The sequence below is a fragment of the Lygodium microphyllum genome, chromosome 9, assembly GCF_053477565.2.
Source record: "Lygodium microphyllum isolate KBCC chromosome 9, Lygodium_microphyllum_v1.1.10, whole genome shotgun sequence".
Classification (NCBI taxonomy): domain Eukaryota; kingdom Viridiplantae; phylum Streptophyta; class Polypodiopsida; order Schizaeales; family Lygodiaceae; genus Lygodium; species Lygodium microphyllum.
In genome coordinates, this window is record NC_141143.1 from 51,708,829 (window position 1) to 51,723,793 (window position 14,965).

At 40.2% G+C, this 14,965-nt stretch overlaps 2 non-coding genes across 2 annotated transcripts; both read left to right on the forward strand.

The window, feature by feature from the left end:
- The first annotated feature begins 319 nt into the window (after window positions 1–319).
- LOC148031029 (18S ribosomal RNA) lies at window positions 320–2,132 on the forward strand. The gene has a single exon (XR_015692019.1). It is a non-coding gene; the product is annotated as an 18S ribosomal RNA (ribosomal RNA).
- A 342-nt stretch (window positions 2,133–2,474) lies between these two features.
- On the forward strand, window positions 2,475–2,628 carry LOC148031030 (5.8S ribosomal RNA). Its single transcript, XR_015692042.1, has one exon. It is a non-coding gene; the product is annotated as a 5.8S ribosomal RNA (ribosomal RNA).
- The last annotated feature ends 12,337 nt before the right edge of the window (window positions 2,629–14,965 follow it).

The following is a 14,965-nucleotide window of genomic DNA, read 5'->3' on the forward strand; positions in this document are numbered from 1 at the left end:
TTCGACTCGACATGAGCTCGGAATGTGGTAGAAAAGACAATGCGGTGCACGCCTCGTGCGTGGTGGTGGCGATGGCTGATGCACATGCTCGTGTGTAGCTTTGTCCAGGATGGGAAACGAAAGCATGCCCTTGTCCCATCCCCATTTGTCATTTTCTTTTTCTCCCCGTAAACTCTCAAGCCTTTGTGCTCCTCCTCTCTTTCTCTTTACATTAAGAACAACACATTGGTGATGAGGTCGTGCCTTTTTGCCCCGTAGCCACACTTGATGTGGAGTCGGAATGCGCAGCAGCAGTGTTGCATGTGTGACAAAAGATAGCTACCTGGTTGATCCTACCAGTAGCCATATGCCTGTCTCAAAGATTAATCCATGCATGTGTAAGTATAAACTCTCTTGTACTGTGAAACTGCGAATGGCTCATTAAATCAATTATAATTTCTTTGATGGTACCTTGCTACTCGGATAACCGTAGTAATTCTAGAGCTAATACATGCACCAACTTCCGACTTCTGGAAGGGACACATTTATTAGATAAAAGGATGATATGGGCTTGCCCAGTAATGCGGTGAACCATGATAACTTCTTGAATCGCATGGCCTCAGCGCCGATGATGCTTCATTCAAATTTCTGCCCTATCAACTTTCGATGGTAGGATAGAGGCCTACCATGGTGGTGACGGGTAACGAAGAATTAGGGTTCGATTTCGGAGAGGGAGCTTGAGAAACGGCTACCACATCCAAGGAAGGAAGCAGGCGCGCAAATTACCCAATCCCGACATGGGGCGGTAGTGACAATAAATAATAATACTGGGCTTTTACAAGTTTGGTAATTGGAATGAGTACAATCTAAATCCCTTAACGAGGATCCATTTGAGGGCAAGTCTAGCGCCAGTAGTCGCAGTAATTCCAGCTCCAATAGCATATATTTAAGTTTTGCTGTTAAAAAGCTCGTAGTTGGATCTCAAGGTGGGGCGTGCGGTCCGCCTCCTTTGGTGTGCATTGATCGCCTTGCCCTTTCTATCGGAGATGCGCTCCTAGACTTAATTGGTTGGGACGTGGATTCGGCGATGTTACTTTGAAAAAATTAGAGTGATCAAAGCAAGCCTATGCTCTGAATACATTAGCATGGAATAACACGATAGGACTCTGGTCTTATTGTGTTGGTCTTTGAGACCAGAGTAATGATTAATAGGGATAGTTGGGGGCATTCGTATTTCATTGTCAGAGGTGAAATTCTTGGATTTATGAAAGACGAACTACTGCGAAAGCATTTGCCAAGGATGTTTTCATTAATCAAGAACAAAAGTTGGAGGCTCGAAGACGATCAGATACCATTCTAGTCTCAACCATAAACGATGCCAAGACTAGGGATTTCGGATGTTATTTTGATGACTTCGCGAGCACCTTATGAGAAATCAAAGTTTTTGGGTTTCGGGGGGAGTATGGTCGCAAGGTTGAAACTTAAAGGAATTGATGGAAGGGCACCACCAGGAGTGGAGCCTGCAGCTTAATTTGACTCAACACGAGGAAACTTACCAGGTCCAGACATAGTAAGGATTGATAGATTGAGAGCTCTTTCTTGATTCTATGGTTGGTGGTGCATGGCCGTTCTTAGTTGGTGGAGTGATTTGTCTGGTTAATTCTGTTAACGAATGAGACCTTAGCCTGCTAACTAGTTACACGAAGGATCCTCTTCGTGGCCAACTTCTTAGAGGGACTATGGCCATCTAAGCCATGTAAGTTTGAGGCAATAACAGGTCTGTGATGCCCTTAGATGTTCTGGGCCACACGCATGCTACATTGATGAATTCAATGAGTTTACCGCTTGGGCCAAGAGGTTTGGGTAATCTTTTGAAATTTCATCATTATGGGGATAGATCATTGCAATTATTGATCTTCAACAAGGAATTCCTAGTAAGCCCATCTCATTAGCTTGTGTTGACTACGTCTCTACCCTTTGTACACACCGCCTGTCGCTCCTACCGATTGAATGGTCCAGTGAATTTTTCGGATTGGGGCGACGCTGGTGGTTCGCCATTGGTGACATTGTGAGAAGTTCATTAAGCCTTATCATTTAGAGGAATGAGAAGTTGAAACAAGGTTTTCGTAGGTGAACGTGCAGAAGGATCATTGACACACATCCCTGAGAATAATGCAAACTGTGGAATGTCCGTGAGGGATCGTGCTGAGAGGCACGGTCGGCATCCTCTCTCCCCTCATCTGAGTTGGGCGACAGTGGGGGAGGCTATGCTTCAGGGTCGTCCCGCGACCATGCGGGTGGAGGAGGAAGGAGGGATGCCTTCGACCTCTCTCCCTAGCTCGGGGTGATCCCCCTCCATCGTGCTTGTTTGGGCACGCCACCGCCTTGATAAACCCTTTTCCTCTCCCCTCACGCGGGGGTGGCAGGAGGAACTTAATAAACCTTGTCTTGTCTGAGATTCCTCCCCTCGGGAGGATCGAAAAACAAAACGCAACGACTCTCAGCAAACGGATATCTTGGCTCTTGCATCGATCAAGAATGCAACGAAATGCAATACATAGTGTGAATTGCAGAATTCTGCGAATCATCGAGTCTTTGAACACAACTTGCGCCCACGGCTCGACCAAGGCCATGCTTGCCTGAGCGTCCCTAACTCCCCCACACTCTCTCCCCTTATTCGGGGGAGGGTGGAATTGGTCGTTCACGCTTCGACGTGATGCCGTGGTTGGCTGAAATGTACCGATAGCACCGTGTGGTCACGAATCTGTTTGCTGGAAATTATCTCTGTCACAGCACTCGTGTAAATAGAGGCTTGTAGGAAGTTATAAAATCGGTTCGGGTTTGATTTGTAGAAGTACTCCGTGTGAACACCCACCAGAGGAAAATTTAAGGATTGAAATTTAAAACTTTAGTATAAGCTTATAGCCTTAAGCTTAATCTTTTTAAAGAAAAAAGCTTTGACTAATTGTTTGATTTACGATGGGACAAGAGGATGTTAACGTCAACATCATTGCCAGGGAGTACATGCTACCGCCGTCGACGTCGCATTTTGGAAAAGCTTAAGCTTTTTTAAGCTTAATAAACTTAAATTTAATGAAGTTTCTTCTTTGTTCTCTATTATACCCAAGAGACTTACAAAGGATCTTCCCGGGTGGTCCTCCATCAACAAAGCGTGGTCCTTTGCATTTTGATAGAGTAGCCGGGGGTTCTTTACTACCACAAACACATTGGTATTGACGGATTGTCGAGAGACTAACTGTAGAGCCCATTTGTTCTAGGAGCTTTGCCTTCACATGAGATGGTAAGCAATTGGAAGCCCTTGATCTCAGCTTTGCTTTGATACCATTGGTGCGCAAATCGGATATTGTATGCGTATGTAGTGAGCACTAAAAGGTCCCCAAGAACAAAAAACTCTACTTTAAGCTCAAAAATCAAGAGAGTAGACTTGCACGACATGAGGCAAAAAGACCAATTGGGTTCAATCTCCCCCATGCCTTGTGTGAGAGCTCCACAAGGTATGCATTTATAAATTTATTCATCTCAAAGCTCAAAAATAGCCCAATTTTATAAATAAGCATGCTTTAGCTTTTGTGTTTGCTTTTGTCCAAATAAAGCATAAAGTGGTTGGGCAGTCTAAGAGTTGGGGCTGTGCCCAAATACAATGCCCAATAATGAAATATTTAAATTGTGTGCCCATGCTTACACAAAATAATAAATATTTGTCAAGTGCTTCAATAAATAAGCGCGCCTAAATAAATATTAGTGCTACGCCTTTAATGATAAGACATAGGCCCATAAAAAATGATAATTTCTTCTAGGTAATTTGAATACATGCTATCGCCCAGTACTTCCCAATACCACTGCCGCCTGCTCTAGACATCAATTGAAGCATTCATAATTATTAGAAAATAATAATATTAAATCGACTAAAGTGAATACCTAGTAGTCTTTAGCTACAAAATAAATAAATAGGTTGGAACTCCATCCTACCTTAATTTAATACGAGTGCACTCTAAACTCATAAACGTCCATTAATTTAAATATGTATTTTAAGGAGTCACCCACTGTGGAGTAACCCACGTGCATATTAAATTAACATGATGCCTGAAAAGGACATGCGTCCCCATCAACTTCTCACGCAAGGAATCCACCTTGTGTACGAACCCCGACAAATAAATATAGTTTTACAGAATCCATCGCAAAACCTCACGAAATCCACCATGGTCTCACAGAATCCACCGTGGAATATGCCTTTTGGCAACAACAATTTTCTTAAGTGGGTGCTAGACCACTGTTATGGCAATTTGTCCATGCTTTCCTTGTAAACTAGAATTAGTATTCACATTTTCAACCAAGCTAGGTGCTCAGTATAGGGAGATTGGGCAGTGTTATGCATGGACATGAACTTCGATTGACTACTAGAGGACTCTTCTAAGCTTGATAGAGGAGGCACTTCATAGTTCTTCTAATTGAACCTCCTTTCATACAGTTGCCCAAATTATGATATTTAGTTGAGATTTTTCCCATGTCATTAATGTTCCATGTAGCTCCTCATGGAATTTTAGTGTTTCAACCAGACAAATTATGCATCTATGAGTTTCTAAAACCATTTGTGCAATATGTCCATCAAAGCAAGTATCCACGATGTAGTCCCTAATCTTGCAAAATTTATCAATCTATTTATGAATCAATCATGTCTTCTTCTATTGCATATCACCTTTCATAATACTCTAAAATCAATCTAGTTGAGCTCACCATCAAAACTCTCATTGACCTTAGTCAACTCTCGTTGCAGTTGAGCTAGGTCCACGTTTAGCTATTGATAATTTTCTTCCTTATATTTAATAGATGTTGACAAGGTCAATCATGTGTTTGATTTGTTGTATGTATTTATATCCTAATCTTGTATATTTATGTTTGTGTCATGCTGGTATAGTCTAAGACTATTATCTTCATTTTATAGATAATCTTTTACAAGGAGGATATAAGGTTTATCTATTAGTATATGCTCAGTTAATGTGGGCATGTACTTTTTAGCTTCTTTATTTTTCCTCAAAAGAAAATTTGAATTTCTCTTTCCCACTCTAAATTGCTTTTCCATTATACTTATAATTGTTTAATTAAGGAAAAAGTGTTTTTGTCTAGTTCCTTGCATATAAGATCTAATATGTGCTCCTAGTATCAAATTAATATATTGTAAAGTATAAAGTGAATGATTCTTGAGGAAAACATGTTTACACAATAAATATTTCTCATCTTCAATGTTAGGTGGCTACATTTAAAATGTGTAATTTTTCTATATTTTAATATTACGAGTCAAAATTTTGTAAATATACCTATGTTTTATAATGTGTATATATGTGCAAATGTGAAAAGTATTCACATGCCATGAATGAAAATATTTTTTCATAATTTTTGCACATAAATTAACTTGTTTTGAGATATGCACATTGTTATATATTGTTTTACCTATGTGGAATGTGTATGCACATTGTTTATTATACATTACAAGATACAAGCCACATACCAACATTCAAGGCAACACAAATATTCATAGAAAATTTTTCCCTCATCATCTTACTAAACGAGTCAGTATAGTCATCTCTACAAATTTGTTGTAGATAGTGTCGCTATTAATGTTGTTATTAGCGACACTACAATGCAAATAGTGATGTAGATAACGTTGTGTGTAGTAAATTAGTGAAGAAAATCGCAATGGTTATAGAGGGAAAAAAATTGGGTGGTAGTGCCCTGCCATCCATAGCACCCTCTACTGTATTATGTTATGGAATGTAATTACGTATTGGATACACAATCATCATCAAGATGTGCGTAAAAACTACTTAGAACCATAGGATTGATAAATCATAAAATAAGTACAAAACTGGTGATGAAAACTCATGAAATTACATGGAACTATGGAGAGAGGAGAGCCAAAACAAACATGAAAATCTATCTGTAACTATTGCAAAGTGCCATTTCATATAATAAATGGTAACAATATCTAAGGAATGCTACATGAAAGAGGCTTGCACAAATCAAAGGATCTAAAAAGAAGATGATGTGTGCTCCATGAATCCAAGCCCGTGCTACATATCCTTGCTATCTCTGAAAGCTTGTCCTAATGCAAAAGGAGAATCAAACAAATTCTACAAAATGAACAACTAAATGTTAGTCCACCATACATAATGCATCATTAAAAAAACTAGTGATTAGAGACAAGAAAGAGGATTGACTTACTATGCCATCATGCATGTGCAATCTATCAATAAGTGCAGTGAGATTGTGTCTCTCTACATATCGAGTCTCCAAACCTATGGCATCACGGTTTGTGATGGAGTGTTGGAAAGAAAACATAATAACATTGTTATAAACAAGATTTTTAGTACTAGTGATATTCCAAATAAGAAAGCTAGAAGAACCAAAAGAAAAATTACAAAGTCCTCCAAATATGTCATGTGGCTGCAACCCCCTAGATGATGCATGACCCATGCCTCTGATCATGCCCTCGCTAGGCTCCTACTTTTTTCGCCATCATCTTGGAGAATATGTGGCCTCCCCCTAAGTCTCTCCCAGTCCTTTGCATCTAACCACTCAAGCTTTGAGGCGACACTCTTAATTGCCTTGCGTACATCTAATCGTCCATGTTACATATATGCATGCATACACTCCATCATCCACCTAGTGGAAAACCTCTTTGATACTAAAAACTCCTCATGCAAATATTCCAATACATAGTCATTGCTCTCCTAAGGTATATTCTTTCAATGGTTTAGAACGTTATGCTGAAATACTTATTGGCACAACTCTCTCATGCGAGATATTACCCTCCTCCTCTCATCATTCATGATCACAAGTATTGCCATCTATGAGGTATCTGTACCCTACTGGGGTATGTCTAAGGTATGTCCTCTCCCACCTATGATTATGTCCTGGGGTATGTCAAGCTTGTCTATTGGAAATCGAATCATTGGAGTGTTCCAAAGTAGACCTCACGGAACGGCTGATGATGTCAATGATAGCTCTTGGTCCACCATATCTCTAAATCATGCCATTTGATCCAGATACATACATGTGAATATCTCTTGCAGCAATCATTGGTCATCCCTCAACTCATCCAGTTCTTTAGGTATCATCAAAAGTAACGTGCATAGATAGAAAATGTATAAGGATGTAGGTAAACTATGACAATATAACTATGAGAAAAAGGGTGATAATTAAAATGCATATGCTAAAGTACCATTAAAAGTAAATCATCAATTAATTGAGAAAGTAGGTACACATACGACCCAAGCTATGGTCCTATGTCAATCTTCTAGTATAATTTGGCATACACTAGAAGGTCTATAGATAGGTTACCACAGAAAGACAAGTCCAATTCATTCTCTCAAAATTCAATGGCCTCATATCTTCATCTACATTACCTATGCAGGTCTCCTCTGCTCACTCCAAGCCCTCTCTGCCCTCCACCCTCCTCAATATATTGAACCCTCCACTTCTATACTCTCCTCCTCTATGGTAGGACCATTGCTTTCATCATACACTGGTGCACTTTGAGGAGTTCACGATACAACATACTGCCATAAAAATTGTCAGGATTTGGATAGAAGACTACCTGTTCAATATCACATATAAGAGTGAATCAACATTTTTGATTGTTTTGTGTCATGGAAAAATTTAAAAAAAGGTCTTAAACCTATTCACAGTGACCCGACACAAGAGAAACGTGTCGCACAGATCCATCTATCTTTTCTCAGAATCTATTTTTAGAAATCCAAATGAACCTTGTTGAATGGTTGTCTCAGCTCCTTCCAAAAACACTTTAGACCAATGTATATTGAATATGATCATGGAGAAGCTATGGTAATTCGCTCAAATAACACTTTGTAAGTTTTCAAAATACTCCATCTCATCTACTACGATATTCGGGTTCATGGTCTGTCATTGACTCTCTTGCTCGAACCTTGCCATGACACCATGAAAATGTCGATTTTCTTAATACAAGAATATCGCATGTGTGACTATGCCGCATTGTAGATTGTATACTGTATAAAAAGCTATTAGATTAGTTGTTATGCATAAAAATTTGATACGACAATTAATAAGGCATGCGATCACCTTCAGACAACATCCCCTTGAGAATTTCCACTCCTCTCGGTAGAGATCTCTACCCTTCACAAGAAGATGTGATCAAAGCTCCATGTAATCACTGCATCGACATAAACTACGACATTTCCTCTATGTCATCTAGATATCAAATTGGTCGATAGCATCTATTGCATGAAAATTCTAATTGCACTTATTCTCGATATTTTCTAGCTTGCTTGTACCTAGTGAGCCACTTCTCCATGGATGCATGATACAACATACAAAAACATTCACTTTCTCCTCCATGGCAGCATCCATCCTTTTTTATACTCCATTTGCAACCACCACATATCTGGTCAGTCTATCATCATCCTTCAACCACCATAGCATACTGTTGTTTCAATCCAGCATCAATAGCCACTCTAAAATATGCACTAATGCCTCAGACACTAGCCAACCTTTAGCCATGCTACCTTGTGGTCGAGCTTGTTGTCACACGAAGCCCTTCATGGTTTTCATGAAGTGGTCCAAGAATAGCATCCATTGTGTGTGGATGAATCCCAAAATCTCCACTTTATCTCTATGAGATGCACCAGGAGGTGAGTTTGTATCGTGAGCATGCTCATGGGTAGGTACTTCTCAAAAAGATAGATCGTCTCCACTGCTCCTCATCTTGCGGATTCAATAGAGGATGTCTTGATCTTCTTTTGTGGGACACATTGTACTAAATTCAATAACCTATAGATCACCTTGCATGTTTTTGGAGCGAGTCACTATGCAATCATGACCGATAGTATAAATTATTAGAAATGAGGTATTACAATTATCCAGTAGACACTATAACAAAATATTGAGGCTACTTGCAAAAAAAACCTAATGGAACACATTATACTCGTCGACCTAATAATTTTCTTCACAATATGCTCTTCTTTAGTGGACAGGACCTAAGGAGCATGAGGCACACTACAAGATCTAGGCCTTATATCGACGTTAAAAACGACGAAAATGTTCATAAAGAAATTTACCCCTATCGTTGCAAAAAGTGTCATTATTGGTGACGCCATAGAACAGCCGGTATCAACGTCATTATCAGCTTCACTATTTGCGTCGGTACCGATGCAAATAACAACATTGATAAGGACCAATCGGTATTAGCGTCGCTATTTGCGTTGGTACCGATGCAAATAACTACGCTAATAACAATACTTTGCGATGCTAATAGCAACACATGCAGTAAATTTGCGATGCTAATAGCAATGATAACAGGGAAAAAAAATTTGTGGCAGGGTAGGTAATAGCGACGCGTGCAGTAAATTTGCGACGCTAATAGCGACGGTAAAAGGGAAAAAAATTGTGCCTTATTGAGAGCGGAGTTTTGAGCCCAGAATGTGCCTAAAAATTTTCCAAAAAAATCCAAAATTTAGGGGAAAAATATTCAACATCTAAGGCGGTGGCTGCAGCTAGGACGATTTTAAGTACCAAGTGAAAGATGACTTTTAAAAGGCGCCCGAGCGACACTTGTGGATTTTTGATAATTTTTTTGACTTCTATACTGGATGCCAAGAGTTTCTAGTCAGTGCGGGATGTCAAGACGGATGCGTAGGATTTTTCAAAGCTCGAAATGGAGTCTGGACGAGGAAGTGGCCACAAAATGGGAAAGATTTGAAGAAGTGGACAAAACCTTGGACCAAAAGGGGGGGTGCCCTTTGGGAATTTTAAGCCCCCCCAAAATTTTATGAACAAAGCGTGGAGAGAGAGAACATGAGCATGGCGTGATCAGGATGCACCGAAAAATGCGCCATGATTCCTCCACATGGTGATTACAGGCTGAATACAACCTATCTAACCTATGATACCCGGCAACTTCTCCCTCTTGGCTGATCATATCACCGGTCTTCACGAGAGGAATGGCTGTCCGGATTAATAGAACAGATTCTAGTATTTCTCTCTCCTCCCTCTCTCTCTTCTCTATGGGCTATTCATGTGCACCATCTTAATGAAGGAATCAAGGAAGGATAATGAAGGAAATGGTGATGGAGATTGATAGAGAAGCTGAAGATTGATGCACAACATTGGATTGAGAGCAATGGAGGCTCCATTTGCTGGTTATGCAGTCAGTAAAGGCATCTCGGGTTACGTAAAAACACGGTATGACTATTTTTATGAAGAAAATGAAGGATTTTTGATAGTTTATGATGATAATTATGTTCTTATTGGATGAAAATTTGTGTGAGTGCTATTTGCATCATGATTAATTGATGTTTATAAAAAAATCTTGATTTTTCAATGATTTACATGCTTTATTTAACTCTCGTAAACCCAAAATGCGGTCTTTAAGTGGCAAAATGGTAGTTTCTCCGTTTCAGGTGGGCAAAAGGTGTTCCCATGGGAGGAAAATGAAAGATAAATTGAATGTTAGTATGCTTAAGTGATTGGAATAAGAAAAACTAGAAAATAACATATTTTATCACCAAATAAATCAATAAAATGAGAAAAATAAGGGAAAAATAGAAATATGTATTGAAAAAATAAAGAAAAATATAATAATTGTTTGTGGATGTATGGTAGCGGTAAAGCATGAGGTTTAGCCTCAGTTTTCCCTATCTCTTTGTCAAAGTTTGTGATTTATTGCTTTTTATACATCAGAACATGACAAAATGAACCTCTACACCTATGCAATGAAAGCAATACCTAAATGTAGGGGGTTTTGATGTTTGAATGGTGTGATTTGCGTGCTGATTGTTGCTGATTTTTTGATGCATTTCATGACATAGAGGGTTTTGTACTTTAATTAAGAGGATAGTAGCACGAGTGTTATCTCGATGCTATCCTTACATCACCGCAACGGGTTAGTAAATGCATTGGAAAACTTGATTGTGCACCACGTGTTTCTGATTTAAAATGATGTTTGAGCACTTTAGAATCATTCACTTTGCATGTGCATGAGGATCATGGTATCGAAATAAAAAATCTTGGATGCATAGCACCTGTTTTCAATGACAATGACCCACACTTGAGCGTGGAAAGGCATCCTAAGCCGTAGGATAGACATTCATTTCTTGGGGAATCATTTAGTAAGGACACATGGTATCTCCTAGAGACGTTTGAAATGAAAGAGTGGAGTTTGTTCGTTTGTTCTATATATTGAGCAACGCATCAAGGGGCTAATCCCTGCGATGTAGGAGAGTTGCAGTGGGGCCGCAGTGTTTCCACCGAGAGATTGCCTCCCATGTATGTGATTATCATGGTATTTATTGCAAATGTATAAGGGTTCTCCCTCTGTGGAGTTTATAGAAAGGGAAACTTCGACTACAAAACTATAAAAACTATAAACGCATAGATTAGGCTTTAGGACAGTTTGTCCTTTAGTAGCAGATTGACGCTCCTGGTCCGTGAGGCCGTGAGGGTGTGTTTGTCTGTTATAAGCATGAGGTTCGGCTAGTGCCATAGCCAGTGCCGACCCATTTCAAGTCCCATCAGTGGTGCGGCTGTCGGGAGCTGCCAATAAGTGGTGGTTCTCGAATCTAGGGTTTTTAGGGACCAAAAATTTGGTTTACATCCTGTGATAAGGATCGTCAAGTCAAAATACAAAAAGCAGAACATGTTGAGAGGGCTAGACGGTGGTTGGAGATTGTAAGTTGCTATTCTCCTCAAAGAAGTAGCCCGATACGCATAGGAGGCAGTGGTCTTAGTAACCCAACTGCTACACATAGTCCTCTAGGTGCAGGAGGAAGCGTAACTTCTTCCACCAAGTCAACCCACTTCAAGTGGGGGTGTGATCCTATTAGTTCAAACTCCTGTTGTCAATCCGATTGTCGTCATGGCACAACCCATTGCAATTCCTGCAGGGACGCCGGATTTGCCAGCTTTAGGAGTTCCTTTTCCCATTTTTAATGGGTTAGCCGAAGAAGATGCAGAGTTTCACATTTGTGAATTCCAAAGATTAATGTTTAATTACTGTATCGAAGATGAGGAACATCTTATGATGTTCTTTAACATGACACTAAAAGGAAGGGCTGCGGTATGGTATCATAGCATAGAGACTGGAACCATAACCACAATTGACCAATTTTATGTAGCTTTTCGAGGAGAATATGCCCCTGAAAGAGGTGGCCAATACTGGTTGCGTGTTTTGAATGTAACGCGCCAAGACCCCCATGAGAATGTGAAAGCCTATGCCAAGAAGCTTAAGGAAGTGTTTCGTAAGTTACAAACTTACATTCCCATTCCGCTGGCTGCCCAATTGCAATACTTTTTGTGTGGATTGGATTTCAATATTTAGGTACAATTGAGCAGTGTGGCTTTGGCTAATATGGACACCGCTATCACGCAAGCAGAAGGAGTAGATTCACGATTACAAATAGCCTACTCCTCGCAAATAAATCTTAATGTGGGTCTAGTACCTGGAGGAAATTTACCATTGATAAATGGAAGTCAAGGGATGCCTATGAATAACCCTAATGAGAGAGGAAGAATGGTTCAAAATGTACATTTGCTGCCAGCTCCTCCCAATGTGACTATGCCTATGGCTAGTCAGTTGGCTCCACCAAATGTTGGAGGCCAAGTTTCGAATCCTAATGTTGTTCCTATGAGTCAACAACCAATGCCCAATCAAATTGTTAGGCCAATGGAACGACGGATAGATGATCAAGGCTATGAGTTGAGTGCATCTAATGTCCTTGGCGAAGTTAAGGATATGATGAAGCACTACATCAACATGATTTCTGAACAATATCGGCAAATAGCTATTGATGTCAATTTCCTAAAGAAGCAGCAGAATCTGATAGGGAGCCAATGCCGTGAAGAGGGTTTTCCCTCAAGATTCAGCTGTAAGTGGTGTGGTGGACAACATTTCCCTAGAAACTGTCCAAATGCTAAATGTGATATTTGTGGGAAGTTGGGCCATTTAGCCGCTACCTATTGGAGTAAGATTAGTTCCCTCCAACAAGGGAGTAAACAGCCAGGTCCAGTTAATCATAAAGCGCAAGGTAATAACCTGCAGCAAAATGATGGATCAGGACAAATATTGAAAAGGGGAAAGACCACTATAGAAGAGTTGCCACAAGGCAATGGAGTTAGCCTTATCGAGGTTGTACGCGTCAATGGCACTGAAACCTCTAACCTACGAGCCATGACAAGAGGCCAAAAAGCTAAAGAGGGTGATAAGGATAATGCAAAACTGGTCGAGGGAAACCCTAAGCAAGGGGATAAGGGGACGTAAGTCCTGAATCCTAGCGTGGAAGGGGGACCTCTAAGGCATGTTGACAAAAAAGTCGATCCTAAGAAGGATGAGGAAGTGCCAAGAAAGAAGGCAAGAGCTAAAAAAGAAGCACCAAAGCCAGTCCAAAGACCAAAAGAAAGAATGGTTTGGCAAGAAAAGAGAGCTTTGGCTACGTATCATGATTTTGATTTAGCAAGTTCTCTTTGAGAAGTCAAACTGGATGTAAATCTCTTACAGTTGATTAAATTATCTCCAAGAGTACGCAAGGAATTCAAGAAGATCATGCGTATTGGGTATATTATAGAACCTTTGGGCATAGCACGAGTAGGGGAAGATTGGTTTGATCATGCTAAAAAGAATTGCCCTAGGGTTCCAGCATACCTGGATGGAATATTAGTGAAGCATGCTATCGTAGACACTAGGTCCTCTGTCAATATCATGAGTTCATAGTTGATGGAGAGGTTGGGTCTAGGCATCCAAAAAGAAAGCTCCACCCTTCTTAGAATGGCTGACGATAGCCTAAGGCAACCAGAAGGTTGCATTACTAAAGTCCATGTTACAGTTGCAAGTGTAGAATGCTTCTTGGACTTTAGGGTGATAAGATTTGTAGGATGTCCTAGCTATCGAGTCTTGCTAGACAGGCCTTGGATCTTACAAATAGACTATCAAGTTGATATACCTACCGGTCGAGTGGTTCTAGGTAGAGGTGCTAATCGAGTAATAGTCAATGCTTACCTTGAGTCTCCTCAGAGTGAGAGAGCTCATTTATCCTCTACTGAATTAGAAACAACAGATGATCCATCTGGTAGTGAGACATCATCCATTGATGAATCTAAAGAGGGGTCCACTATAGAGGATATTTATCAGATAACTCGAAATGAGCCGATAGAGCCCAAGATAGGATAAGAGACGCGGATGTGATTGAGTTGGACCTTGGCACGCCGAATGATTCACGGCCAATTAAATCAGGTTCCATGCTTAGTTCATCAGAAAGGGAGGACTATGTGTCCTTGATTCAAGAATTCCGCGACATCTTTGCTTGGAGTTATGATGAGCTGAGAGGCATTCCTCCCAGCCTGGCTGTTCATACTATTCCTGTAAAAGAAAGCAATTGTCCTGTGCATCAGAAAGTAAGGCGTATGCCTTTTGACTTGAGGGACGGGCTGTTTGAGGAGTTACAGAAGCTACGGAAAGTTGGTTTAATCTTCCCTATACAGCATACAGAATGGTGTTCACCAGTTGTCATCAGGAAGAAGAAAAACAACTAGATCCGACTATGTGTAGATTTTAGAGAGCTGAATAAGCAGATGGTTAAGGATTACTACCCGTTGCCATTTATTGACCATATTTTGGATCAATTAGCGGGTAGGGAAATATATTTGTTTATGGATTGCTTTGCAAGATACAACCAGATGGCAATTGTAGAAGAGGACAAGTTGAAAACAACTTTTATTACTGTCTTTGGTACTTTTGCGTACCATGTGATGGCCTTTGGATTGTCCAATGCACTTGGATCATGGCAACTAACAGTAGACAAGGCCTTTGGTGACATCTCCCCAAATGAGTTGAAAGTATTTATCGATGACCTGGGGGTAGCCACTGTGAGGGAAAGGATGTCGATTATCTTAAGAAAGTGCTTTGAGCATTGCAGACAATTTTGTATCACTCTTAAATCAC